Source organism: Pseudophryne corroboree, chromosome 2 (assembly GCF_028390025.1).
Source record: "Pseudophryne corroboree isolate aPseCor3 chromosome 2, aPseCor3.hap2, whole genome shotgun sequence".
NCBI lineage: Eukaryota > Metazoa > Chordata > Amphibia > Anura > Myobatrachidae > Pseudophryne > Pseudophryne corroboree.
Genome location: NC_086445.1, coordinates 484,240,795 through 484,267,663, shown reverse-complemented (window position 1 = coordinate 484,267,663; position 26,869 = coordinate 484,240,795). Strand labels below are relative to the sequence as shown.

Here is a 26,869-nt window from a genome sequence, read left to right as displayed (position 1 = left end):
TGGCAAGTTTAATCTTTCTATGTATAATGGAGAGAGATTAAAGCTCCTCCCTAAGTTCCTGGATGCCACATCACCGTCCTTAGTATCTCTGTACAGTATGTTCTACTAATGTACTAATTAGCACGAACAGCTTGTAACGTACAGTGGCAAGTTTAATCTTTCTATGTATAATGGAGAGAGATCAAAGCTCCTCCCTAATTTCCTGGATGCCAAACCACCATCCTTAGTATTTCTGTACAGTATGTTCTACTAGTGTACTAATTAGCACGAACAGCTTGTAACGTACAGTGGCAAGTTTAATCTTTGTATGTATAATAGAGAGAGATAAAAGCTCCTCCCTAAGGTGGTCATTCCGAGTTGATCGCAGCCAGCAACTTTTTGCTGCCGCTGCGATCAACTAGTACACGCCTATGGGGGAGTGTATTTTAGCTTAGCAGAGCTGCGATCGCATGTGCAGCCCTGCTAAGCTAAAAAAAATTCAAGCAAAAGAAGACTAGGCCTATACCTACTTACCCTGTGCGACAATCCCTGTGATGCTGGAGCCGGCTTTGACGTCAGACATCCGCCCTCCGTTCTCCTGGACACGCCTGCATTTTACTCACTACTCCCCGAAAACGGCTCCAAACTGTCCGAATCCGCCCTGGAACGCCTTCTTCCTGTCAATCTTCTTTGCGGCCGGCTCTGCAACCGCTTCCTTCGTTGGTTACGACGTAACCCGGTGACCCCTGTCACCGGGCAACATTGCGCATGCGCACTGTGGCCACCGCGCATGCACATTCCGTACCCGTCCGCACCGCAGCGATAAACCGCTGCGTGCGAACGGGTCAGAATGACCCCCCAAGTTCCTGGATGCCAAATTACCATCCTTAGTATTTCTGTACAGTATGTTCTATTAGGGTACTACTTAGCTGTTCATACTAATTAGCTGTTCACTAAAAACCCTGATTTATGTGAAACCTGTGTGCACCCTTCCATTGAATGTTTTACAATGGATTACACAGAAAAAAAAATTAATAAAGTGAATGTCAGGGGGGAAAAAATATATAGATTGTTACTTTGGGAATCGAACCCGGGACCCTCAGCGTGGGAGCCTTCACCACTAGTCTACGTCGCTGCATGGAAGATACACAAGTTCATGTGTAAAAGTAATGCAAGCAGCGATTCTTTCCCATTGGTGTTCGTTTATGCCGTTAGGGGACTCAGACGCTCATTTAGTGCACTGTACATACTGTAAAGTCAATGAGCTACATTATTCCTTTCATACATTAGTTGCGTCTGCATACATAAGTGTTTTAACACATTCATTTGCGTCTGTATAAACTATACACACAGTGATTTGGCATCCTTAGGGAGGAGCTTTTATCTCTCCCTATTAGACTTAATACTATAAAATTTGGACGCTCACATATCCCTAACATCAATAGACCATACTGTACCTGTAACATGTTCGTTTGCATCTATATATGCTGTACTATTTGCATCTGTACTGTATATACTGTTATATACTGTAGCATAATGTAGCGTAATGAGATGCACCAGTAAACTAGTTCTTACGCTGTAGTTCAGTATTGTATTTTAATGGAGACCACACGCATGCACATTGGTGATTTTAAAAAGCGACATCTGGTGGATGATTTTACGTATTACACTCAAAGGTAACGCCAAACGCTCTGTGCGCCTCCCTTCGACTAGGCGCGCCTCCTTGCGCTCAGGCACGCTGCGTATGGCCGATCGCGACTAACGCCTCAGTCAGCCAAGATAACAGAGGATCCATCTGTATTTTGGGCATTATGCATGTCAGTTATTTTTCTCATAAAGTGTATATAAATTCACTAATGTGAAAAGCAACTTATGACCAGTGATGCATTTATTTCCAGTGATGCCAGTATTTTCCATTTTTTTTCCCAGTGATGCCTATTATTTGACCAAAAAGAGTCTTATTTATATAAAAGGGGTCAAAATTTTTTTTAAATGTATTTTGCATTATTGAGAAATGCTATTCTTCTTTTGCACCTAATTAAACAAGTAGCAACTCCACTTTACCACCCATTGAACTATTTACCTAAGTAATGTCTCCTTCGGGTTACATACTATTTACCGGCGGGCGGGATAAGGCTGTCAAGATCCCAACAGCGACATACCGCTCGCCAGAATGCTGGCAGCGGGGCGAGTGCTTAGAGTCCTCCTGCGGGCTCAGTGGCTTGCTCTGCTCGCCACAGGTTCCATTCTCACACTATGGGTGTCGTGGACACTCATGAGTGGGAAAATAAGAATTTACTCACCGGTAATTCTATTTCTCGTAGTCCGTAGTGGATGCTGGGAACTCCAAAAGGACCATGGGGAATAGCGGGCTCCGAAGGAGGCTGGGCACTCTAGAAAGATTTATGACTACCTGGTGTGCACTGGCTCCTCCCACTATGACCCTCCTCCAAGCCTCAGTTAGGACACTGTGCCCGGACGAGCGTACACAATAAGGAAGGATTTTGAATCCCGGGTAAGACTCATACCAGCCACACCAATCACACCGTATAACTCGTGATATTATACCCAGTTAACAGTATGAAACAATTAAGCCTCTCAACAGATGGCTCAACAATAACCCGATTTAGTTAACAATAACTATGTACAAGTATTGCAGATAAACCGCACTTGGGATGGGCGCCCAGCATCCACTACGGACTACGAGAAATAGAATTACCGGTGAGTAAATTCTTATTTTCTCTGACGTCCTAGTGGATGCTGGGAACTCCGAAAGGACCATGGGGATTATACCAAAGCTCCCAAACGGGCGGGAGAGTGCGGATGACTCTGCAGCACCTAATGAGAGAACTCCAGGTCCTCCTTAGCCAGGGTATCAAATTTGTAGAATTTTGCAAACGTGTTTGCCCCTGACCAAGTAGCAGCTCGGCAAAGTTGTAAAGCCGAGACCCCTCGGGCAGCCGCCCAAGCTGAGCCCACCTTCCTTGTGGAATGGGCATTGACAGATTTTAGCTGTGGCAGGCCTGCCACAGAATGTGCAAGCTGAATTGTACTACAAATCCAACGAGCAATAGTCTGCTTAGAAGCAGGAGCACCCAGCTTGTTGGGTGCATATAAAATAAACAGCGAGTCAGATTTTCTGACTCCCGCTGTCCTGGAAACATATATTTTCAGGGCCCTGACAACGTCTAGCAACTTGGAGTCCTCCAAGTCCTTAGTAGCCGCAGGCACCACAATAGGCTGGTTCAGGTGAAACGCTGACACCACCTTAGGGAGAAACTGGGGACGAGTCTTCAATTCTGCCCTATCCATATGGAAAATCAGATAAGGGCTTTTACATGATAAAGCCGCCAATTCTGATACTCGCCTGGCCGAAGCCAAGGCCAATAACATGACCACTTTCCACGTGAGATATTTCAGATCCACGGTCTTTAGTGGCTCAAACCAATGTGATTTTAAGAAAACTCAACACCACGTTGAGATCCCAAGGTGCCACAGGAGGCACAAATGGGGCTGAATATGCAGCACTCCTTTTACAAATGTCTGAACTTCAGGTACTAAAGCTAGTTATTTTTGAAAGAAAATCGACAGAGCCGAGATCTGTACCTTAATGGAACCTAATTTTAGGCCCATATTCACTCCTGCTTGCAGGAAATGCAGAAATCGACCTAGTTGAAATTCCTCTGTTGGGGCCCTTTCGGCCTCACACCATGCAACATATTTCCGCCATATGCGGTGATAATGATTTGCTGTAACCTCTTTCCTGGCTTTAATAAGCGTAGGAATTACTTCTTCTGGAATGCCCTTTTCCTTTAGGATCCGGCGTTCAACCGCCATGCCATCAAACGCAGCCGCGGTAAGTCTTGGAACAGACAGGGCCCTTGCTGTAGCAGGTCTTGTCTGAGCGGCAGAGGCCACGGGTCCTCTGAGATCATCTCTTGAAGTTCCGGGTACCACGCTCGTCTTGGCCAATCCGGAACCCCGAGAATTGTGTTTACTCCTCGCCTTCTTATTATTCTCAATACCTTTGGTATGAGAGGCAGAGGAGGGAACACATAAACTGATACACCCACGGTGTCACTAGAGCGTCCACAGCTATCGCCTGAGGGTCTCTTGACCTGACGCAACACCTCTCTAGTTTTTTGTTTAGGCGGGACGCCATCATGTCCACCTGTGGACAATCCCACTGATTTACAACCATTTGTGATTTTCCGCCCATCGGAGATTCTTGTGGCTTCTGCCATTGCCATCCTGCTTCTTGTGCCGCCCTGTCGATTCACATGGGCGACTGCCGTGATGTTGTCTGACTGGATCAGCACCGGCTGGTGTAGGAGCAGGGATTTTGCTTGACTTAGGGCATTGTACATGGCCCTTAGTTCCAGAATATTTATGTGAAGGGAAGTCTCCTGACTTGACTATAGTCCTTGGAAGTTTCTTCCCCTTGTGACTGCCCCCCAGCCTTGAAGGCTGGCATCCGTGGTCACCAGGACCCAGTCCTGTATGCCGAATCTGCGGCCCTCTAGAAGATGAGCACTGTGCAGCCACCACAGAAGAGACACCCTGGTTCTTGGAGACAGGGTTATTAAACGATGCATCTGAATATGCGATCCGGACCACTTGTCCAACAGGTCCCACTGAAAGATTCTGGCATGGAACCTGCCGAATGGAATTGCCTCGTAAGAAGCTACCATCTTTCCCAGGACCCGCGTGCAGTGATGCACCGATACCTGTTTTGGTTTCAGGAGGTCTCTGACTAGAGAAGACAACTCCCTGGCTTTCTCCTCCGGGAGAAACACTTTTTTCTGGACTGTGTCCAGAATCATACCCAGGAACAGTATACGTGTAGTCGGAACCAGCTGTGACTTTGGGATATTCAGAATCCAGCCGTGCTGGCGCAGCACTTCCTGAGATAGTGCTACTCCCACCAACAACTGTTCCTTGGACCGTGCCTTTATTAGGAGATCGTCCAAGTACGGGATAATTAAAACTCCCTTTTTTTTTGAAGGAGTATCATCATTTCGGCCATTACCTTGGTAAACACCCTCGGTGCCATGTACAGTCCAAACGGCCGTGTCTGGACTTGGTAATGGCAAACCTGTACAACAAATCTGAGGTACTCCTGGCGAGGATGGTAAATGGGGACAAGCAGGTAAGCATCCTTGATGTCCCGGGATACCATGTAATCCCCCTCGTCCAGGCTTGCAATAACCGCCCTGAGCGATTCCATCTTGAACTTGAATTTTTTTATGTATGTGTTCAAGGATTTTAAATATAAAATGGGTCACACCGAACCATGCGGTTTCGGTACCCCAAACCGTGTGGAATAGTAACCCCGTCCTTGTTGACGTAGGGGCACCTTGAGTATTACCTGCTGGGAATACCGCTTATTAATCGCCTCTAGCACAGCCTCCCTGCCTGAGGGAGTTGTCGGCAAGGCATATTTGAGGAAACGGCGGGGGGGAGACATCTCGAATTCCAGCTTGTACCCCTGAAATACTACTTGAAAGAAACAGGGATCCACCTGTGAGCGAGCCCACTTATTGCTGAAATTTTTGAGACGGCCCCCCACCGTACCTGGCTACACCTGTGGAGCCCCCGCGTCATGCTGTGGACTCACAGGAAGCGGGGGAAGAATTTTGATTCTGGGAACAGGCTGACTGGTGCAGCTTTTTCCCTCTTCCCTTGTCTCTGTACAGAAAGGAAGCGCCATTTGACCCGCTTGCTTTTCTGAAGCCGAAAGGACTGTACCTGATAATACAGTGCTTTCTTAGTCTGTGAGGAAACCTGAGGTAAAAAAATTTCTTCCCAGCAGTTGCTGTGGATACGAGGTCCCAGAGACCATCCCCAAATAATTCCTCACCCTTATAAGGCTCTATGCGCCTTTTAAGTCAGCATCACCTGTCCATTGACAGGTCTCTAATACCCTCCTAACAGAATGGACATTACATTCATCTTGGATGCCAGCCGGCAAAATATCCCTCTGTGCATCCCTCATATATAAGACGACGTCTTTAATATGTTCTCATATTAGCAAACTAGTATGCTTGACAGGGTCACCGACCACGCTGCAGCAGCACGATCTGCAGGTCTCAGTCTAGTACCTGAGTGTGTAAATACAGACTTCAGGATAGCCTCCTGCTTTTTATCAACAGGTACCTTCAAAGTGGCCGTTCCTAAAACAGCAGTGCCACCTTTTTTGACAACCGTGTGAGCGCCTTATCCACACTAGGGAATATCTCCCAGCGTAACTTATCCTCCTGGCGGGAAAGGGTACGCCATCAGTAACTTTTTAGAAATTACCAGTTTCTTAACGGGGGAACCCACGCTTTTCACACACTTCATTTATTCATCTGATGGGGGAACAAAACACTGCCTGTTTTTTCTCCCCAACCTAAAACCCATTTTTAGAGGTGCTTGGGTTAATGTCAGAAATGTATAACACATTTCTTATTGCCGGGATCAAGTCACGGATGTTCCTAGTGGATTGTGTATATGTCTCAACCTTGTCGACACTGGAGTCAGACTCCTTGTCGACATCTGTGTCTGCCATCTGAAAGAGCGGGCGTTTTTGAGCCCCTGATGGCCTTTGAGACGCCTGGGCAGGCGCGGGCTGAGAAGCCGGCTGTCCCACAGCTGTTACGTCATCCACCCTTTTATGTAAGGAGTTGACACTGTCGGTTAATACCTTTCAGCTATCCATCCACTCTGGTGTCGGCCCCACAGGGGGCGACATCACATATATCGGCCTCTGCTCCGTCACCATATAAGCCTCCTCATTCAACATGTCGACACAGCCGTACCGACACACCGCAGACACACAGGGAATGCTCTAAACGAGGACAGGACCCACAAAAGCCCTTTGGGGGGACAGAGTGAGAGTATGCCAGCACACACCAGAGCGCTATATAATGCAGGGACTAACTGAGTTATGTCCCCTATAGCTGCTGTTTCTATATAATGTATACTGCGCCTAAATTTAGTGCCCCCCCCCCTCTCTTTTTTAACCCTTTTCTGTAGTGTAGACTGCAGGGGAGAGCTAGGGAGCTTCCTTCCAGCGGAGCTGTGAGGGAAAAATGGCGCCAGTGTGCTGAGGGAGATAGCTCCGCCCCTTTTCCGCGGCCTATTCTCCCGCTTTTTTATGGAATCTGGCAGGGGTATTTACCTCATATATAGCCCCTGGGGCTATATATTGAGGTATTTTTGCCAGCCAAGGTGTTTTTATTGCTGCCTCAGGGCGCCCCCCCCAGCGCCCTGCACCCTCAGTGACCGGAGTGTGAAGTGTGTGAGAGGAGCAATGGCGCACAGCTGCAGTGCTGTGCGCTACCTTGGTGAAGACTGATGTCTTCTGCCGCCGATTTTCCGGACCATCTTCTTGCTTCTGGCTCTGTAAGGGGGACGGCGGCGCGGCTCCGGGACCGAACATCAAGGCTGGGCCTGCAGTCGATCCCTCTGGAGCTAATGGTGTCCAGTAGCCTAAGAAGCCCAATCCGGCTGCAAGCAGGCGAGTTCGCTTCTTCTCCCCTTAGTCCCTCGCTGCAGTGAGCCTGTTGCCAGCAGGTCTCACTGAAAATAAAAAACCTAAGTCTATCTTTCTTTCTAAGAGCTCAGGAGAGCCCCTAGTGTGCATCCAACCTCGGCCGGGCACAAAATCTAACTGAGGCTTGGAGGAGGGTCATAGTGGGAGGAGCCAGTGCACACCAGGTAGTCATAAATCTTTCTAGAGTGCCCAGCCTCCTTCGGAGCCCGCTATTCCCCATGGTCCTTTCGGAGTTCCCAGCATCCACTAGGACGTCAGAGAAATAGCCACTGTGCGCCAGGATTCCGACTGTCGGCATAGTCGACTGTCGGGATTCTAGCGTAGGTATCTTGACCGCCGTGATCCCCACTGCTGGCAAATTGATTGCATCCCTCTCCTTCACATACTCTTGTGACATACGACCCTTCACTGTACTGTGTCACTCTCACAGTCTTGAGCCAGCCTTGAGCTCTATATCCACCCTGTGGGTCTCCCCCAGTAAGCAAGCAACCCTGCATTTGAAGAGCACATTTCAGCCATCTAACTTTACATATTTTTTCAGTGATCACACTTTATAATTTTTGTCAGTACATCTCCCACAACATCACACAGCGAGTCTGTGTATTTTTTTGGGAGTATTTTCCCCATGATTATTTATTCATTATTATTAGATCTCCAATTTGGAGACTTATACAATCAACACCTCTCTTTTGCATCAATTCTTTCTCCCCCCTTCCCTTTTTCTGTCCATACTGTCACAATCCTGACTGTAGGTTTCATATTTGGTGACTTACCCCTGCCATCTGTCCCGGATCCTGTGTCTTTTTTAAACAGGTTGTCAGCTCTGAGTTTTCCTGAGTTCTCTGCCTGAAAGGTAATAGTTAATTAGCTCCATCTGTGGTGATCTCCTGTGTGAGGCTGAATTCAGTAATCTGAAGTTTAGGCCTAAAAGCCAGCATCCTATGTTTTGCAGAAGTTCAGGCTTCAGTGTTCTCTCGGCCTGCTAGGCCTCATTCTACATCACAGCCTTGGCTAGAGTAGTCACATGACAGTGACTGTTCACCTGACCCAGAGTTGTTCAATCCTCTGCCAGCCTGAGACTCTCTGCATCACCTAATCCTGCTCACCAATCACCAAGGACCAGGAAGTATAAATCAGGAGGCTGAGTTAGAAACTGGGCCAGTTCCTTGTGTCACACTCACAGCTATGTGTGAGTCTTCAAGCTGAGCTCCCTAAAGGTAACCTTTATACTCTGGTTCCTGTGAAAACTCTGTTCCTTGTTACCCTGTTTGGTTTACTTTTGTGTTGCCACTGATGATCACTATTTCCTCGAGTCTCAAAGTAAAGGCACAGCTGCAGTGGTTCATCTTAAAGGCACAGTATTATATTCCATAGTCTCAACTGAAAACCACAGCTGCCGTGGTTCATCTATACTGCTGTTGTAGTTGTGATCTCCAGAGCTCCCGTATCCCTGCAGCATCTCCGTGCCTCAGCATCTCCGTGCCTCAGCATCTCCGTGCCTCAGCGCCTCCGCGCCTCCGTGCCTCAGCATCTCCGTGCCTCAGTACCTCCGTGCCTCAGTACCTCCGTGCCTCAGCACCTCCGTGCCTCAGTACCTCCCAGCACCTCCGTGCCTCAGCACCTCCGTGCCTCAGCACCTCCGTGCCTCCAGCATCTCCGTGCTTCCAGCACCTCCGTGCCTCAGCACCTCTGTGCCTCAGCACCTCCATGCCTCAGTACCTCCCAGCACCTCCGCGCCTCAGCATCTCCGTGCTTCCAGCATCTCCGTGTCTCAGCACCTCGTGCCTCCAGTACCTCCGTGCCTCAGCGCCTCGTGCTTCCAGCACCTTGTGCCTCAGCACCCCCGTGCCTCAGCACCTCGTGCCTCCAGCATCTCCGTGCTTCAGCACCCCAGTGTCTCTACGCACCCCAGTGTCTCTACGCACCCCAGTGTCTCTACGCACCCCAGTGTCTCTACGCACTTCCGTGCCTCCTAGCACCTCAGTGTCTCCAAGCATCCAGTGCACTTTAGCGCAGTTGTACCTGGTATTCTTCACTGATTCATCAGCGCCTTTCCAGTTCTGTCTTTCAGGAGACCTTCAGCGCCCACACGTGCTTCCTGTCTGCCGACCTAATCCTGCATGAGAAGAACCTAGATTCGGCCATCTCTGCCGCGGTTCCTCTTCCCAGTCACCGGAAGAAACCCAGAGTCCACAACATTCCCAAACCAGGTCAGTGGTAGTATTCATATAATCCTCCAGTCGCCCGCACAGACTTCACTAACACCGGGTTCACAAAACCTCAGTCATGACACATACTTCTTCATTTCTCCACACACACTCCTTTCTGGAAATACCATTTCGGACCATTTAGTCCTGATTTATGTTAAGTACAGTAAGCAGAGTGTGACCTCTCCTTCTCCTTTATGAAAGGCCCACGGCCATACTACCCTGAATACGCCCGATCTTGTCCGATCTCGGAAGCTAAGCAGATATGGCCTGGTCAGTATTAGGAAGGGGAACCTCCTGAGAATAACAGGTGCAGTGGGCCATTTTTAAGGAAAAACTTGCCCTCATCCCACAAATCGCCACACACTCTCTTATCTGGAAAAACCATTTCAGACCATCTTGGTATCGTTTTATTAGAGTACAGAAAATAGAAGTGTTTCTTCTTTTTCCCACCATCATCGGCCCACTACCATACTACCCTGAATACGCCCGATCCTGTCCGATCTCGGAAGCTAAGCAGGCATGGCCTGGTCAGTACTAGGACGGGAAACCTCCTGAGAATACCAGGTGTAGTGGGCCCCTGTCCAAAATCCCCCCGCCTCCCTTCTCACTAAGGGAAGCCTCATTGCATTCCTTGCTCCATCCTTACATACCTCTTGAGCTTTACTCTGACAAAGCCCACATTGCTCTAACCTAGATATCCCTTTATTTAGGCATGTACAGTGATTTTTCTGGATACCCTGGATCCGAAGAAACCATTTGGTATCCTTCACCATCCCTCTGATATTTTCACCTTCTCAACTATCTTATACCTCATTTGTTACAAAGGTTAAATAAGATTCATACTAACAGATAACACCACACACGTGTCCCAATTCTTTGTCCAAAAGTTTTTTTATTCAAGGTTTAATTAAAGGTTATGTTTTAATATTATATACATTATTTCTATCATAACAAATGAGTGCTCCCAAAAAAGGTTTTTTTGTCTTTTTCTCTTGCTTTTTCCAATTGTAGTATAACCTACAAAATTCCTGGGAGCACCGCCAATCATTAGTTTAAGATTCACTTGATAACTGTATGTATATTGGTATTTTTCATTGTAATATTCAATGTGGTACTCTAAGAAAATTATTTGACTAGTGCGGCTCCACACACAACATTTTCCGTCACTCTCACAGTCACCATGCTCTGTCTTGTTCTTCTATCCCTTTGCTGCACAATCTTTCTCTTATGAAACATCTGCAGAACCGATGGTTCCTGCACTGAAATTCCATCGGATCAGGGAGGGATAACTGCTTGGGTAGGAGGTGTTCCACATGTACCTTTATTCTGAAGTTAAAATAAAAAAACCATGGGTACCCAGTACAGAGGTATGTTTGATACCGCGATGGTGAGTAGAAGAGATAAATAACAGAGGGGTATCGGTCATTAGGTCGACCACTATTGGTCAACATGCAGTAGGTCGACCTGGTCATTAAGTCGACATGGTCAATAGGTCGACATGGAAAAAGGTCAACATGAGTTTTTTGACTGTTTTTGGTGTCGTTTTCTTCGTAAAGTGACGGGGAACCCCAATTAGTACACCGTGTCCCCTTGCATGGCTCGCTTCGTTCGCAATGCTTTGGGCAAGGTGCCTCGTTCCGCTACCGCTGCGCTCGGCACAGGTTTGCGTTCCCAATTGTAGTCCACGTGGATCGTAAAGTATGAAATAGTTAAAAGAAATGAAGAAAAAAAAAATGTGGAAAACTAATGTCGACCTTTTTCCAGGTCGACCTAGTACATGTCGACCATGTCGACCTATTGACCATGTCGACCAATAGTGGTCGACCTAATGACCGTAACCCATAACAGAGAGGGTTATGTTTTGTTGACAGGTGATGGGCCCTGACATATTCGGTGCATGGCGATACAATGTGAGGTATGTGTGTCTATGCAATGCAACAAACACGTATGATTGTATATATTTGACATTATTAAGGTAATAATAGGTCACAATAGAGTAAAGCTAAATGGTTGTATTTAAGTACATATCAAAAGTCTCACTATTTGGCAGAATAAAATTCAACATTACACTATTCCCGTTGTATGTAGCAGTGCTGTAATGATAATAAGCGACACAGATATCCTAAAAATTTGCTGAACCAATATAAATAATAAGTAAATTATGAAAAATGCACCTCGGCAATTATGGTTTATCCAGTGGTAAATCCTCTCCCTTCTGTTCTTCGTAAAGTCACAAGTACTGAAAGTCCTGGATAGTGAATGGAATGGAAGTTCATGGTATGAACTCTTTCTCTTAATGAGTACTGCATAATCACATGCAGTGCCCCTTAACCAAGACTGACTTAAAGTCTGCAGCCGCTTAGTGGTGAGAAGCGAGTGGCGCCGGCAGCCTTTTAGGAAATGGGGGTGACATGCATGCTAAGGCCAGGGTCTATGTCTTCCAACGTAGATTTCCTGACCTTAGCAGCGTGGCCACCCTGAGTAACACAGGAGGCCAATTATCACGCAAGTGATCCGATCCTCTGTCTTTGGGTGCAGCAGCGGATTATAGAGTCCGGCAGGAGGCATCTATTTACACAAGACACCACCTGCGGCATTTGCAAGAGCGTCTGAACCTCTGAGCTACTGCACTGGATCACTGACTCACTCCCAAAGAGAGCAAATACGTTATTTGCATTTGTCATCATCAGCAATTACTTTGTTTACAGCAGTGGTTTTCAAACTTTCTTGAATCACAGTACCCTAGATTATCAACATTTTTTTTATGGCACCCCTAGGATCAAAGTTATTATTGATATATTTGGAAAAAAATATTACATTAGGTAGATTGTGCCTACCTGTCATCCGTAGGGTCAGTTATGTGGTGGTGTACACTTGTGCTTCTGTTTGTCCACATTTTTTATGATTGGCAACCACTAGCAGGGCTGTATCTAGGGGTCCGAACGCCCATGGCAAGTAAGGGCCTGGCGCCCTTTTCCCCCCCCAACCAAAATTTAAAATATAGAAGGTGTGCGTGCTGGAAAAGGGGCATGTTCTTGTGAGGAAGTGGCATGGTCACACAATAGCACCCCCAATTCACATTACACCACTTACTAGTTGTCTCTTATTCACATTACACCACACAGTAGTCCCTGTAGTCTTTGCGGTTAAATTATCTGAGGGCCCATTAGTGGGTTTTAATCTTGTGTGCCTGAGTCAGGTGCCTGGGTTGAGGTCACCATGACTGGTGCCGGGTCTTCCCATTCTCAGTCCGTCCCAAATCCCAGTCCTACTCCTGGGCATCTGTATACCACCACGATCACTAAGTGAACCTGATGGTCCAGATATCAGGATATAGGTAGTTCAGCGCTCTCCTTTGTTTGCATTGGCTCAACATAAATATATAAAAAACACCCTTGTGTGCTGGAATCTATTTTAGGCAATAAATTGGAGTAAGAGTAAATTCACAAAATCGTATTTTATTGATAAAATAATAGGTTTTTATAAAAAAAGAGAGGAAATTAATGTATATATACCGGTATATCACTTACAAACATTAAACATATAGGACTAGACACACAAACAGGACAGTTCCCTGTGGGTACACTGAGTAGCGTTTTACCCCACTAAGGTAAAGAATGGTCTTTCCTGAATAACGTTTTGACAATCTCTAAAATCCCACTTGGGTATGACAGTTCCTCCAAAGTATTTCCAGAATGAATAACGTTTTGATAGTCTTTAAAGCCCCACTTGGGTATTGGGTTTCCTCCAAGGTGGGTTATATTTTAAAAGTCTCTGTATGATAAATGCTGATGTTGTTACTGGTATGGATACACTATGAAGCAGTCTTTGCAGGGGTTAATGGTAGTATATTTAAATGGAAAATATTCCTACCGTTTCTGTTGGTAAAGTTCAAAAGCACTTCCCCCACCTGTAGGTGATGTTGTTCACCCTCTGGTGTATAACTTCCGCGATGCGGCGGTGATGCTGTCTGCCGGCAGACACCTGTCCGTGCGACTCCGTTCTTCCTTGTTTCCGGGCGCTGTACGGAGCGGGATCGACTTCTCCACGATCTAGAGGACTCAATATAGATATGGAGATCACACCTCTCCTTAATTATTTTCCTTCCACTGACGAGAAACGTTTGACTTTGCTCAGCGTCCATTCCTCCTCATTCCATCAAAACGCTACTCAGTGTACCCACAGGGAACTGTCCTGTTTGTGTGTCTAGTCCTATATGTTTAATGTTTGTAAGTGATATACCGGTGTATATATACATTAATTTCCTCTCTTTTTTTATAAAAACCTATTTATTTTATCAATAAAATACGGATTTTGTGAATTTACTCTGTTTACTCATATTTATTGCCTAAAATAGATTCCAGCACACAAGTGTGTTTTTTATATATTTATGTTGAGCCAATGCAAACAAAGGTGAGCGCTGAACTACCTATATCCTGATATTATCTATACGTCTCTTTTATAAGTGGTGTCCTGTAGTACACTCACTTACAGTTCATAGCAGCCACCAGTTTGCCAGGTTGTGTGGCTAATTAGCGCAGTTCTTATACAACCATTTTTAACCTGACGGTCCATGCTACATGACTCAGAATCCTATAAGGACTCATATCCGCTCCAATTAAGCCTAAGGGTCCCGAAAACGGATCCACAACAACCTCAGGTTGTGACATACAGCTGAATCATTCCCAAACAGTGCTAATGGTCCTTTAGTGGCCAGCTGTGGCCATCTTGGGGAAGTCCATAGTGGGGGTTACCATTTTGGGTGGGTTTAAGCCAGGGCCGGACTGGGACTAAAAATAGGCCCTGGCATTTTTGAAGCACACAGGCCCACCTCTGTGACTCCTCCCCTTACTATTCCTGACTCCTCCCACTTATTAGTCTATGTTCTTACAAATATAATTAATATTCTAACAACATACAGGCGTACATCATTCTCTATTAAAATATACACAACCAGTGGTTGAAGTGGAAATTTTTAAGTGGGGGTATGGAAATGTGCGCTCCGGAAAAGGGGGCGTGGTCACTCAAAAGGGGGTGTGGTCTTCAGTGTAATTTACCACACCATACACCCCTTATACGCATTATGCACCACAATAGTAGGACCCCTTATACTATCTAGTACTGCTGCCCCTTTCACATTATACCACACAATATAAGACAAAATTCACATTACAGCACCCGGTATGAGTCGAAATTTACATTATATGCCCCCGATAGTGCAGTGCCAGGTATACAGATGCCCCCACAGTGCCAGGTATACAGATGCCCCCACAGTGCCAGGTAAACAATTGCCCCCACAGTGCCAGGTAAACAATTGCCCCCACAGTGCCAGGTAAACAATTGCCCCCACAGGGCCAGGTACACAAATGCCCCCACAGTGCCAGATCCACAAATGCCCCCCACAGTGCCAGGTATACAAATGCCCCACAGTGCCAGCCAATTGCCCCCACAGTGCCAGGTATACAATTGCCCGACAGTGCCAGCCAATTGCCCCCACAGTGCCAGGTATACAATTGCCCCCACAGCAGCCAGTGCTGCAGCTGCTTACCGCTGCTGCACTGCTGCTGTTGCTGCTGCTCCTCCTCCTCCGGGCTGTGAGGGACGGGGGTGAGAACGCCGGGCGCCCGCCAGCACGGCTGTGTCTGGCGCGGCAGCGTATAGCGTTCAAACCAGCCGCCGGTTCGTGAGCCAATCAGAGCTCGCGGACCGGCGGCTTCTGATTGGCTGCCGGTCCGCGAGCTCTGATTGGCTCACGAACCGGCGGCTGCTTTGAAGTCCGCTATACGCGCCGCGCCAGACACAGCCGTGCTGGCGGGCGCCCGGCGTTCAACTTCTCACCCCCGTCCCTCACAGCTCTCCAAGCCTGACAGCTGAGACGCGCTGCCGCCGGACTGAGCGGCAGCGCGTCTCAGTGACCGCTGGACCGGCCCACGTGGCCATCGGCCCTTCTGGCATCTGCCAGAAGTGCCAGATGGCCAGTCCGGCCCTGGTTTAAGCACATATAGCTCCTGTTGTCCACTAGATACTAAAGACCAGGTGGACAAGGGGGCTACACAAGTACAGATTTTTTTGCTGCATATGCATAAAAGAACCCGCAAGTGTTTTCGAATTATTTAAATACAGACACTAACTTGGCATTAGCCAAAGCTTAAAGGTGTAACTAATAATTCTCTACATACAGTAGGTATTTGTACCTACCAGTATTCCATGGAAGTGCTAAAAACAAGAAGAGCTCACATGTTCCACTACTGAAAAGTATACTGGTTTGTAGTATGGCAATAAGTGGTGATGTTTATTTCTTAGTAAATACATGTAACTAAACAACTTAGAAAGCAGAGAGAAAAAAAATATCTAGAAATATGCTCTGATTCTAGGTTGATAACTAGTTAGGGATACATTGTATGTGCTTTTTCTAAATTGTAATTGACAAGTTAAAAAAAACATTATTAAATAAAATTATTAAAATTTTGCTTTGCGTGGCGTTTAGTAAGATAACATTAAATATCCCCCTGTGACTCCCTGTGCTTAATGATGTTCCGATCGTGCTCGACAGCGGACTCTCTTAATGCAGCCACCGAGATACCTCTCCAGTTAGGTAGAAAGGTTTGTACCCTGGTTCTTAGTGTGTCTTTTAACCCGTCCATTAATACGGACACAGCTACCTCCCTGTGATGTACATTTTCCTTAATGTCCTCGACCCCAGTGTATCTAGCCATTTCCTGCAGTGCTCGATGGAAATATTCAGACGCCGTTTCACCTTCTTTTTGTCTTATAGAAAAGATTTTATTCCATTTGACAACAGTAGGGAAATATACTCCTAATTGCAGATTGATCTGTCGTACATTCTCCTGAGTGTATTCATCAGTGAGAGGTACTTCTACGTCTAATTTACAATCAGTAATGAATTTTGCGGGGTCAATATTGGAGGGAAAACATGCCCGTAGCACTGTTCGCCAATCTTTGTTTGTGGGTTCGGTGGCGTTACCTAATTATTTAATAAACCTCTGACATGCGGCTAGATCCTTTCTGGGATCGGGAAATTCAGACATAATTGTCCTCAATTCTGTCCGGGACCAAGGACAATGCATAGCAATGTTCCTGATGGGGGTGATTCCCTGAGCGTCAGTCTTCCGATTGGGGACTGCGATCACCCTGACAGGATTTAGTTCAATTACATAATTTTGTGTTGACTCTACAATCTGAGGTGCTATTGTCTCTGCATAATGTACGGTACCGTACTTACCTGTGGACACGACAATACTTCTCACACATTATGTACCTCGCCGACCCCCTGGGCCGCGGAATGTCAACCTGAACCCTGGTTGACCGTCCCTTACTTGAGCAACTGGCCCCCATATTTTGCAGGTATTGCCTTCTCAGCTAATTCCTACAAAAAAACAAAATACTCAATATAAGGCAACGGTGAAAGTTCAACGAGTGCTTTCACCCACTCACCGCCCACGTTGGCCAATACTACCAAATACTGTCGTCAGCGTAATTAGTACCCAACCTAGGGCCCCTATGTAACCTCTATTCACTGGAAGTATATGGGAGTGACTTACCCTTTCCAGTAAATATTTGTTGTTGGAGATTTCCTGAGTGACCAGCGAAACTCCCTTTGATCTTTATTATACACAAATCACGCTTGCGTATGCTATATCCAGCGCTAATGATCCCGGGATTCTACGCAAAGCTCGTAAAAAGGGTATCACGTTGCGCTAAGTATTGCACCCACGAACGCACGGTCCAATCGCACAGTGTATAGGTAACTGTTACTTATCCGCCGTACGACCAATGGAATCGATTTTTCAGGCTGCGAAACCTCAGCCGGAGCGTATCTAAACGGGCCTATATGGGTTTCTCCGCTAACCCCCTGGGCTGCGGTATCTAAACAAAAACCTCGCTGACCTTTGGTCTGCGGTACTCTAAACCTTCGCTGACATTTGGTCTGCGATATCTACTACTTTGCTCCTTTGTACTTCAATCTATGTTAACTTGAGCAAGCTACTCTCACGCCACCAAGTTTCCACTCACCTGGTGTGGTCTCCTACGGGATCCCGAATTCCCTGGGTCCACAAAACCTTTATTGTTTGCACACTCACACTCGTTCACTCAAATACACTTTGGTTTTTCTGTACAGAAAATTAACTTTTATTCAGATAAACAGCCTTAGTACCAGAGGTAATACAGTAAAAAAGGTTTTAAACGAAATCTTGGAAACTGAGCAATTTGTGCTATTATCGCGTGGCTACCGTCCCGCGCCTAAACTAAACAATGCTATTGTGTAATTTGTACTTAGCGGCCGTACCTTTACGCACGTTGCGTAAACACGTGACGTGCGTATGTCTTTACGTTGTGTACGCAGTCCCGTACTTTGTCCGAGACACGTGTACAAAGACCGTACGTCCGCAGTAGTACAAATCCCACACTTCTATAAATGTAAGCGATATTACCTATAATCGTTTACTTAACACAACACAGTATCTTTCTGTATAAACCTGTTTAACTAGGCCAGACTGTATTTGTGTTTTACGTTTACTCCCTTAATATTTAGTCTATGTTTTAACTAAATAGCAACAAATTTCTCAGCACAGGTCAAAATTAATCTAATAATCAATACTTATGGCAACAATGCGAGCAGGTATACAGAGTACAAAGTACAGGTGTATGCGTGTAGAAATACACAGATTTTGAAAAATAGCTTTTCGTATTTACCTTACGGATCCCACCAGCATCCCTACAAACCATGCAGAGCAGATGCTTATCTTATCAGCAATTGAGACAGGGTTTACCAGTGTATTCTACGGCCAGGAAAAGGCTTACGTAGGATACCTGTCCGCCCTTTGCTCATAGATAAAGTCTGCTTTAACCTGCTAGGTTGTGGGTATGAGGAAAAAACGGACGATGCCCCCAATTGATAATGTCGATATTATCTTACACCATAAAGCTATACCTTTAAACACACTCTTACCATGGAGCCGCTGCGGCCGCTAGATTTAATACACACGCTACGCACTTTGCACGCTATTTGCATACAGAGTCCCGTACGTTGTACGGACTTGGCGTACACACGCTGCGCTGGGTACAAAGCACGCACAGCGTGCGCACACACTCTTGATAACCTTTAAACTTTATTCGTAATACAATGCAATGATGTTATACCTTAAACCTTACACGGCGCTGACGGTATAAAGTACCCGCAGTGCGTACACCTTATCAATACTCTCTTAAACCTTATACAGTTAAATATGCTTTAAACCCCAGCAGGGAAATGAGGACACAACACCGATATGTAGTTAACCGCTGGGTTCTAAGGCCACAGTGGATTATTTGAAAAGGGATAACAATACAGATTATACACTACAAGGCTAACAAGATAGTCTACAACAGAATAATGGCTACAGTCAATGTACATACGTGAGAATGTTCGCTTGCGCAACCTGGACCAGTCCTCCGCTCATCAGGTAGATAGCGTTCAGAGTCTTCTGACCGTTCAGGCAGCAACAGGCTTTTTATACACTACTTCCATATACAATACAATGGCTACTGTAATCTCACTGTCCATTGGACACAGAGATGCATCTTTACATTACAGGAGAGGTCATAGGTTGATTTGAAAAGGTGGGCAATGTATTTCCCAACCGCTCTTGTGGGTGGTCTCCTCTGGATTCCCACCGCATACATAATATACAGTAAATACAGTTTATATCTATATTCTACTTCTGCACATAACTATACGCAGGAACATGCGATCTTTCTCTAACCAACATTGGAATGTTACCCTTAAAATACCCTACAGCTGGATACTAGACATCACCTTATAACCTTAGTCTGTCCATTCCTATTATGCAAAGGCGAATCCCTTAGTCCTGGAACCATTTAAACTGTTGATACTTGCTGATGTGGTGCAGGGGAGCTATGTGTAAAATGTGCACTATTTGGGTTAAATATGTAATGTTCTGATAACCCTCTATGCGCTCACAAACTCCGCCGTAAATACCCATACCACGCGCAGGAACGTGGGAGCGAGCATACGCAAATTGCGGATATGTGCACGCATGGCGGAACAAGTGCACGCGCAGCGGGCATGTGTGTGTGGTTAGTACATGGTGTATGTATTACAATATTTTTCGACTTTGACAGGTGTAAGGTAGTCTTTTCAGATGAGGCCACGCCCATTTTACAGAGACCGCTCCCATTTTATTGAGACCATGCCCCCTTTGTCGGGGGGGGGGGGGCGCATACCTTTTACTTTTTATATTTATGGGGGGGCATTTTTGGGTTATGTCAATGGGGGGGTGCATTTTTAAATCTCGCACTGGGAGCCAAATTGGCTAGAAACAGCCCTGATGCCATCTACAGATGGCGTGAGCGATAGGGTCCCCGTTGTTGGCAGTGGGGACCCAGTGCTGCCTTTCCAGTTTCAGAGAAGCCCTCCAGGCACTGCCAGATCCCTTCCGGGTGAAAATAGTAATGCATACTGTATGTGCAGACTGGCTGCTAGCAGCAGAGCCAAGGACACCGCTGAGGAGGGAGATGCCACTGAACATCGCCGGAGAGGTAAGTAATGCTAAATACAGATATCCCCTACATCTTTGCTGCAGTCACACCAAACAGACCCTCTGGGCAAGCCAGGTCGTGTAAGAATCTTCTAGCATCATATTTGCATCTCTTACTGAAAATGCATCTTATCGCAATGGGACTGCATATCTGTGTGCAACAGAGTCTCTGAATCTGTATACGAAGTGTTACAATGTAGCAGCAGCAGCTTTTTTCCATTACAAGTTCAGTTCTGCTCCGTAAACAGACTCAGCCACACACAATATATTAAATTAGTTAGTGCGTTCTGCTCGTGCATCCTAGTCAAATGTTGTGACTAAGATGCATTAGCATACATGGGCATTAGGTTGACATGTAGAAGGTCAACAGTGCAAATGGTCGATAGGTACAAAAGGTCAACAGGTTCAAATGGTCAACACACATATTGTCGACACAGCTTTTTTCTTTTTCTTTTTTTACCATTTTCATACTTTACCATCCACGTGGACTACGATTGGGAATAGTAATCTTCCCGTAGCCATACAAGAGGATGCGGTACACTAGTTGGGTTCCCTGTACTCTTACATAGAAAACACAAAATACTGCGTCAACCTTTTGTGTGTCGACCGTTTGTCACGTTGACCTTTTCAAGTGTCACCCTTTTGTACCTGTCAACCTTTTGCTCTTTCGTTCTTTCACATGTCAACCTACTGCCCATGTCGACCACCAGTGGTCGACCGAGTGATCCATACCCAGGTTGTACTATTGTTGTACTATCGATGCCATCACAATTCCCATACTCTTCTATGTACTATGGTGGTCATTCCGAGTTGATCGCAGCAGGAACTTTGTTAGCAATTGGGCAAAACCATGTGCACTGCAGGGGAGGCAGATGTAACATGTGCAGATAGAGTTAGATTTGGGTTCGGTGTGTTCAAACTGAAATCTAAATTGCAGTGTAAAAATAAAGCAGCCAGTATTTACCCTGCACAGAAACAAAATAACCCACCCAAATCTAACTCTTTCTGCACATGTTATATCTGCCTCCCCTGCAGTGCACATGGGCCCTCATTCCGAGTTGTTCGCTCGCAAGCTGCTTTTAGCAGCTTTGCACACGCTAAGCCGCCGCCTACTGGGAGTGAATCTTAGCTTATCAAAATTGCGAACGACAGATTAGCAAAATTGCGAATAGACACTTCTTAGCAGTTTCTGAGTAGCTCCACACTTGGCAACTGCGATCAGTTTAGTCCGTTTCGTTGCTGGTTTAACGTCACAAACACTCCCAGCGTTCGGCAAGACACTCCTCCGTTTCTCCAGCCACTCCCGCGTTTTTCCCAGAAACGGTCGCGTTTTTTCACACACACCTATAAAACGGCCAGTTTCCGCCCAGAAACATCCACTTCCTGTCAATCACATTACGATCACCAGAACGAAGAAAAAACCTCGTAATGCCGTGAGTAAAATACCTAACTGCATAGCAAATTTACTTGGCGCAGTCGCACTGCGGACATTGCGCATGCGCATTAGCGACTAATCGCTCCGTTGCGAGAAAAATATAACGAGCGAACAACTCGGAATGACCCCCATGGTTTTGCCCAACTGCTAACAAAATTCCTGCTGCGAACAACTTGGAATTACCCCCAATATCATAAGTTAGCAACGACAATGTTCTGCCCCAAAAACAAAACTGTGACATTGGGGGTAATTCCAAGTTGATCGCAGCAGGAAAATTTTTAGCAGTTGGGCAAAACCATGTGCACTGCAGGGGGGCAGATATAACATTTGCAGAGAGAGTTAGATTTGGGTGGGTTATTTTGTTTCTGTGCAGGGTAAATACTGGCTGCTTTATTTTTACACTGCAATTTAGATTGCAGATTGAACTCACCACCCCCAAATCTATCTCTCTCTGCACATGTTATATCTGCCCCCCCCCCCTTCCTGCAGTGCACATGGTTTTGCCCAACTGCTGAAAAATTTCCTGCTGTGATCAACTTGTAATTACCCCCATTGTCTTGGATCAAAGAAGTAATGCAATGATGATACATATTAACAAAAACACTTTGTTATTTGAAAAAAAATCTCATTTAACATTTATAAAGAAGTCAATAAAATTATCTTGGTAAAATAAATATGAACAGAACACAAATATAAACCATCAGCTAGCGACAACATATCTTTTCCACTATCTTCAGACAGAAACCAAACCATAATTAAGTATTAGCATAACATGTAAACAACTTGCTGTTTGTGCATCTCATTATAAATTTTATTCAATTTAAAATAATACAATTTATCTAATTTTGTGCAAAAGCATACCCGCAACTATTGACCATTAGCAATGTGTGTGAGCGGCATGTAAATTAGGAGTAAGTATCAAAAAGCATTATTTTACTCTTCATGTTGTAATTGTATAAACAAACCAGCTACTTGTATAATAGAGCTGTCAAGTGGAATAAAGAACATCCTGCTAAATGCAAACCAAAGGGAGCTACAACTAGTCACAAGACAAACCTACAAGAATGATACAACTGGATGTCTCAAAGCTTAGCAGTCAGAAAGCACCTGCTTTGCCTAACTGCTTTTGTCTGTAACACTCGGCTAAACGCAATGAACCAACCAGGGCCGGCTCCAGGCCTACTAGCACCCTGAGCAAGAAAATGTCAAAGCGCCCCCCACCCCCCCATGCGCGCGCCTTTGGCACGCGCACTCCTGGAAAAGTGGGTGTTGCCTCACAAACTACATATTATCAAACTATAAATAAATATATTTCTCTGACGTCCTAAGTGGATGCTGGGACTCCGTAAGGACCATGGGGATTAGCAGGAGACTGGGCACAACTAAAGAAAGCTTTAGGACTACCTGGTGTGCACTGGCTCCTCCCACTAAGACCCTCCTCCAGACCTCAGTTAGATTCTTGTGCCCGGCTGAGCTGGATGCACACTAGGGGCTCTCCTGAGCTCCTAGAAAGAAAGTATATTTTAGTTTTTTTATTTTACAGTGAGATCTGCTGGCAACAGACTCACTGCAGCGAGGGACTAAGGGGAGAAGAAGCGAACCTACCTAACTGGTGGTAGCTTGGGCTTCTTAGGCTACTGGACACCATTAGCTCCAGAGGGATCGACCGCATGGAACCGGCCATTGATGTTCGGTCCCGGAGCCGCGCCGCCGGCCCCCTTACAGAGCCAGAAGCAAGAAGTGTTCCGGAAAATCGGCGGCAGAAGACTTCTGTCTTCAACAAGGTAGCGCACAGCACTGCAGCTGTGCGCCATTGCTCCTCATGCACACCTCACACTCCGGTCACTGATGGGTGCAGGGCGCTGGGGGGGGGGCGCCCTGAGCAGCAATATAAACACCTTGCCTGGCAAAATCATCACAATATATAGCCCCAGAGGCTATATATGTGATAAATACCCCTGCCAGAATCCATAAAAAAGCGGGAGAAAAGTCTGCGAAAAAGGGGCGGAGCTATATCCCTCAGCACACTGGCGCCATTTTCTCTTCACAGTGCAGCTGGAAGACAGCTCCTCAGTTTTCAGGCTCAAAGGGTTAAAAAGAGAGGGGGGGGCACTAAATTTAGGCGCAATATTGTTTATACAAGCAGCTATTGGGGGAAAAATCACTCAGTTATAGTGTTAATCCCTGCATTATATAGCGCTCTGGTGTGTGCTGGCTTACTCTCTCTGTCTCCCCAAAGGACTTTGTGGGGTCCTGTCCTCAGTCAGAGCATTCCCTGTGTGAGTGCTGTGTGTAGGTACGGCTGTGTCGACATGTGGGATGAGGAAGGTTACGTGGAGGTGGAGCAGAGGCCGATAAATGGGATGTCCCCCCCTGTGGGGCCGACACCAGAGTGGATGGATAGGTGGAAGGTATTAACCGACAATGTCAACTCCTTACATAGAAGGCTGGATGACGTAAAATAGCTGTGGGACAGCCGGCTTCTCAGCCCGCGCCTGCCCAGGCGTCTCAAAGGCCATCAGGGGCTCAAAAAAGCGCCCGTTACCTCAGATGGCAGACACAGATGTCGACACGGAGTCTGACTCCAGTGTCGACGAGGTTGAGACATACACAATCCACTAGGAACATCCGTTACATGATCTCGGCAATGAAAAATGTGTTACGCATTTCTGACATGAACCCAAGTACCACATAAAAGGGGTTTTATTTTTGGGGAGAAAAAGCAGCCAGTGTTTTGTTCCCCCATCAGATGAAAGAATGAAGTGTGTAAAGTAGCGTGGGTTCCCCCGATAAGAAACTGGTAATTTCTAAAAAGTTACTGATGGCGTACCCTTTCCCGCCAGAGGATAGGTCACGTTGGGAGATATCCCTTAGGGTGGATAAGGCGCTCACACGTTTGTCAAAAAAGGTGGCACTGCCGTCTTAGGATACGGCCACCTTGAAGGAGCCTGCTGATAAAAAGCAGGAGGTTATCCTGAAGTCTGTATATACACACTCAGGTTATATACTGAGACCTGCAATTGCCTCAGTATAAATAGTGCTGCTGCAGCGTGGTCTGATACCCAGTCAGATAATATTAATACTCTAAGACAGAAATAATAGTTTGCTAACATAGAGCATATTAAAGACGTCGTCTTAGATATAAAGGATGCACAGAGGGATATTTGCCGGCTGGCATCCAGAATTAATGCAATGTCCATTCTGCCAGGAGGGTATTAGAAACCCGGCAGTGGACAGGTGATGCTGCCTATAAAAGGCACATGGAGATTCTGCCTTATAAGGGTGAGGAATTGTTTGGGGATGGTCTCTGGGACCTCGTATCCACAGCAACAGCTGGGAAGAAAATTTTTTACCTCAGGTTTCCTCACAGCCTAAGAAAGCACTGTATTTTCAGGTACAGTCCTTTCGGCTTCAGAAAAGCAAGCGGGTCAAAGGCGCTTCCTTTCTGCACAGAGACAAGGGAAGAAGGAAAAAGCTGCACCAGCAGCCAGTTCCCAGGATCAAAAATCTTCCCCCGCTTCCTCTGAGTCCACCGCATGACGTTGGGGCTCCACAGGTGGAGACAGGTGCGGTAGGGGCGCGTCTCGGGAACTTCAGGGACCAGTGGGCTTGCCCACAGGTGGATCCCTAGGTTCTGCAAATAGTATCACAGGGATACAGGCTGGAGTTCGAGGCGACTCCCCCTCGCCGTTACCTCACATCGGCCTTGCCTGCTGCCCTCGGAGAAAGGTAGTACTGGCGGCAATTCACAAGCTGTACTTCCAGCAGGTGAAATCAAGGTACCCCTCCTTCAACAAGGCCGGGGTTACTATTCCAAAATGTTGTGGTACCGAAACCAGACGGTTCGGTGAGACCCATTCTAAAATTGAAAGCCTTGAACACTTATATACGAAGGTTCAAGTTCAAAATGGAATCGCTCAGGGCGATTATTGCAAGCCTGGAGAATTTCATGGTATCACTGGACATCAAGGATGCTTACCTGCATGTCCCTATTTACCCTCTTCACCAGGAGTACCTCAAAATTGTGGTACAGGATTGTCATTACCAATTCCAGACGTTGCCGTTGGTCTGTCCCCGGCACCGAGGTATTTACCAAGGTAATGGCCGAAATAATTATCCCGTACTTGGACGATCTCCTTATAAAGGCGAGGTCCAGGGAGCAGTTGTTCGGCGGAGTAGCACTATCTCGGGAAGTGTTACAACAGCACGGCTGGATTCTGAATATTCCAAAGTCGCAGCTGGTTCCTACGACGTGTCTACTGTTCCTGGGTATGGTTCTGGACACAGAACAGGATAAAAAGGGTTTCTCCCGGAGGAGAAGTCCAAGGAGTTGTTGTCTCTAGACAGAGACCTCCTAATACGTATACAGGTGTCGGTGCATCAATGCACGCGAGCCCTGGGAAGGATGGTAGCTTCTTACGAAGAAATTCCATTCGCCAGGTCCCATGCAAGGATTTTCCAGTGGGATCTGTTGGACAAGTGGTCCGGGTCGCATCTTCAGATGCATCGGCGGATAACCCTGTCTCCAAGGGCCAGGGTGTCGCTGTTGTGGAGGCTGCAGAGTGCTCATCTTCTAGGGGGCCGCAGATTCGGCATACAGGACTGGGTCCTGGTGACCACGGATGCCAGCCTTCGAGGCTGGGGGGCAGTCACACAGGGAAGAAACTTCCAAGGCTATGGAAAAGTCAGGAGACTTCCCTACACATAAATATTCTGGAACTAAGGGCCATTTACAATGCCCTAAGTCAGGCTAGACCCCTGCTTCAACACCGGCCGGTGCTGATCCAGTCAGACAACATCACGGCGGTCGCTCATGTAAACCGACAGGGCGGCACAAGAAGCAGGATGGCGATGGCAGAAGCCACAAGGATTCTCCGATGGGCGGAAAATCATGTGTTAGCACTGTCAGCAGTGTTCATTCCCGGAGTGGACAACTGAGAAGCAGACTTTCTCAGAAGACACGACCCCCACCCGGGAGAGTGGGGACTTCATCCAGAAGTTTTCCAAATGATTGTACACCGTTGGGAAAGGCCACAGGTGGACATGATGGCGTCCCGCCTCAACAAAAAGCTACAAAGATATTGCGTCAGGTCAAGGGACCCTCAGGCGATAGCTGTGGACGCTCTGGTAACACCGTGGGTGTACCAGT

General features: G+C 46.5%; 1 long non-coding RNA gene and 2 pseudogenes across 1 annotated transcript in view; all 3 read left to right on the top strand.

Annotated features, from left to right (window-relative positions):
• LOC135050898 (uncharacterized) overlaps positions 1 to 26,869 on the top strand; it is an 88,235-nt gene that overhangs the window by 11,968 nt on the left and 49,398 nt on the right. The window lies entirely within an intron of this gene.
• Positions 9,928 to 10,045, top strand: LOC135051979 (5S ribosomal RNA; annotated as a pseudogene).
• On the top strand, positions 10,185 to 10,302 carry LOC135051952 (5S ribosomal RNA; annotated as a pseudogene).